General features: G+C 48.2%; 1 non-coding gene across 1 annotated transcript; it reads right to left on the bottom strand.

Annotated features, from left to right (window-relative positions):
• Positions 1-2,728: 2,728 nt before the first annotated feature.
• Trnas-cga (transfer RNA serine (anticodon CGA)) lies at positions 2,729-2,801 on the bottom strand. The gene has a single exon. It is a non-coding gene; the product is annotated as a tRNA-Ser (tRNA).
• Between the last annotated feature and the right edge of the window lie 682 nt (positions 2,802-3,483).

The raw sequence follows: 3,483 nt of genomic DNA, 5'->3' as shown, positions 1-3,483 counted from the left end.
GGACGGAACCAAGTCTGTAGAATAAGCCACATACCGTAGTATTTCCCAACTGAATTCCTCGATCGTTTTCCTGACCCCATTTGCTGTGTGTAATAGGGTATTATCATGGAGCAATATGATTTTGTGTTGCCTTTTTCCATATTTCGGTTGTTTTTCACGTAATGCTCAATTTAAATACATCATTGGCTGTTGGTTGCGATTAGTGTTAACGGTTTTACCAGCTTTTAGCAGCTCATAACAGATGACAGCCTTCTTATCCGACCAAACACGGAGCATTGTATTCTTCCCAAAGCGATTTGGTCTTGCAGTGGATGTCGATGATTTGCCTGGATTCACCCATGATTTACTACACTTAGGATTGTCAAACTGTCACCTGTCACCATTCAATATTCGATGGAGAAACGACTAACTTTTGTATCTGGCGAGCAGCATTTCACAAGAAGTTTTTGGATTTGCTTGCTGTCTTTAATTCAGTTCATGCAGAACCCATTTTCCCCATTTCTGCACCTTTCTCATAGCTTTCAACGGAAGTCTGGTACCGCGCGCCGCGGAATTTGAATCCGCGCCAGACGTAATGGACGTCGAAGGCCCATTGAGGTCTCTGCACCATCGCGCCGTAATCTGTGGCGGCGCGCGCCTCCTGGCCCGCTTTTAGTGTGGGTGCGCCACAGTGGAACACGTGGTTGCAGCGGCCAATAGCGGCGTCCCCGATAGCGTACTTAAGAGCTGGCCTCTCGCTCAGCCAGTTCCTCACCCCCTCCCTTCCTTTCCTCCATCCTTTTCTTCGGCTCCCTCTCCCCCCCCCCCCTTCCATCCTCTTTTTTTCTCCACCTACCCTCTCTCTGCTCTCCTTCTCTCCCCTGAGTCCTTTTGCATTTCCCTCCTCTGCCTTTCCCCATTCCCTCTTTTATCTGCCCTGCCCCTCGCCCCCACCCCCATTATGAGTCCACTCCCTCCTTTGGTTCCCCCCCTTTCGTTTTTCCTCTGCTCTCTCCTTGTTTTCCCCCTCATCTGTCCAGGTCCACCCCTCCCCCCCTCCCTGCATCAGCCATAGGCTATGGTGTGTCCTCTTTCTGCCGACATTTTAGTGCAGTGTTTACAGTGAGTGTTCAGTGTTGTGTGTCTTTTCTGAAGTGTTGCGAACGGCCATCATACTGTCGCTGGGTGCGCTTTTATGTCTGTTGTGAACAGAAACCAGACTGTCGCCATGTTTATTAATTGTGTGTCTACCATGTTACCTGTCTGCATCCTGTGTATTTTATTCGCTTTGCCAACCCTTTGCTTTATGTTTTAACTTCCCACAATTTTCCACCGTTTTACAATTTGTCCCCGTTTTATTGCCTGCTTTTAATGTTTCTTAACTTCTTCTTACGTTTTAAATAGTCTGTAGTAGGCTGCAGAGCAGCGTAATAAGCTGCTGCCAGCCCGCCTCCTTAGGGGGGAATCGAAATACGATAAAGGAAAAAAAAAAAAAACAGCCAGGCAGTCTAATCTCGTTTACGTCGGTTTACACCTCGCATTGCGCTAGACCGCTTACTTCCTGGTTCGTGTACGAGCGGACGTGTTTGTTTCCTTGTGACTCTGTTGTAGGGTCTTGTTGTATCCGTTCTGTCCTTCGTTGGTCGTGTCCGTCCTCTTACGTTGTGGTGTTGTTCGCGTGGCTCTCCGCGGGTCCCGCCGCGCCTTCCGTCATTGCTACCCCGCGACCGTCCTGGTCGCAGTTATACAACAAGAAAAACGCTTTCTGTGTCACATTCAATTGTTCCGCGAGTTCCTGTTGAGCTTGAGTATCATCTTCATCCAATAAGGCGTGCAATTCCTTGTCTTCCAATTTTTTTCAGTGGTTTCTTGCATTTTTGAAATTTTGAACCACTCGAAGAACATTCGAATCTGTAGCCCTTTTCTTCAAATTATAAAAGAAAACTAATGCTGCCCTCAAACCATAGTTGGTAGGCACAAAACCCGACAAGTTTCCGTATTTGTAACAGATACCGATGTATGAAACTTCGCTAACTCTGTGTTGACAGTTGCCTTCAGCCGTCACAGTTAGCACATGGCGCTGTAAGCGCGGTCTCACAGGCGGTACACTGACGGCCAGCACTGTCTACAGGGAAATTCCGGTTTCATACTTCTACTCCAGGTGTTGGAAACCGCAAAGACAACACATCACCATGCCTAATACAGTGTGGGAATACTATTGCCAATAAAAACAACTTCGAGTCGTCTCGGAATGGATAAATAGAGGTTCTTTACGGCTTTCAAGAGAATCTTGTACAGTTCTTTATGCAAAACAGTGGCAAGGTGACGTAACGATATTGTGACAGCGATCACGGATCCATCGCTCCAAAGTAGTCCACAAAGATCCAATAACACTGAAATCAGGTGACCGTGGTCACTCTGGTAAGCGTGACAATTAATCCTCACGCTCACGAAACCAATCCTGACCAACGCGAGCTACGTAGCCAGGGGCCCTAACGTCTGGAAACACAGCTTCACCATTAGGAACACGAGATGGATCTGATAATGTGAAATGGTCACATAATCCTTGACAGTAAAACGACCTTGCGTAGTAAATGTGATGCCCATCATCGTACTGTGGTATACCCACCAAAACATCACTGATCCCCCATCATATTTCACTCTTGGGACGTAAACTCGTCAAGAAGCTTGAAAAAAAGACTCGCCCAACTAAACGACATCTGAAACTTCCTGACAGATTAAAACTGTGTGCCGGCCCGAGACTCGAACTCGGGACCTTTGCCTTTCGAGGGCAAGTGCTCTACCAACTGAGCTACCCGTTCTCACAGTTTCAATTCTGCCAGTACCTCGTCTCTTACCTTGAAACTTCCTACCTTGTAACTGTGAGAGGGCGTCGTGGTCGTGCTTGGGTAGCTCAGTTGATAGAGCACTTGCCTGCGAAAGTTAAAGGTCCCGAGTTCGAGTCTCGGTCCGGCACACAGTTTTAATCTGTCAGGAAGTTTCATAACAGCGCACACTCCGCTGCAGCGCGAAAATCTCATGCTCGAAACATCCCTTAGGCTGTGGCTAAGCCATGTCTCCGCAATATCCTTTCTTCCAGAAGTGCTAGTTCTGTAAGGTTCGCAGAAGAGCTTCTGTGAAATTTGGGAGGTAGGAGACGAGTTACTGGAAGAATTCAAACTGTGAGGAGGGGTCGTGAGTCGTGCTTGGGTAACTGAGTTGGTAGAGCACTTGCCCACCAAAGGTAAAGGTCCCGAGTTTTAGTCTCGGTCCGGCACACAGTTACAAAATGGGGTTCAAATGGCTCAGAACACTATGGGACTTAACATCTGACGTCATCAGTCCCCTAGATCTGCTTAAACCTAACTAACCTAAGGACATCATACACATCCACGCTCGAGGCAGGATTCGAACCTGCGACCGTAGCAGTCGCGCGGTTCCGGACTGAAGCGCCTAGAACCGCTCGGCCACCGCGGCCGGCGGCACACAGTTTCATCTGTCAGG

This window comes from Schistocerca serialis, chromosome 5 (genome assembly GCF_023864345.2).
Source record: "Schistocerca serialis cubense isolate TAMUIC-IGC-003099 chromosome 5, iqSchSeri2.2, whole genome shotgun sequence".
Lineage (NCBI taxonomy): Eukaryota > Metazoa > Arthropoda > Insecta > Orthoptera > Acrididae > Schistocerca > Schistocerca serialis.
This window is presented reverse-complemented; position numbering and strand designations above follow the sequence as displayed.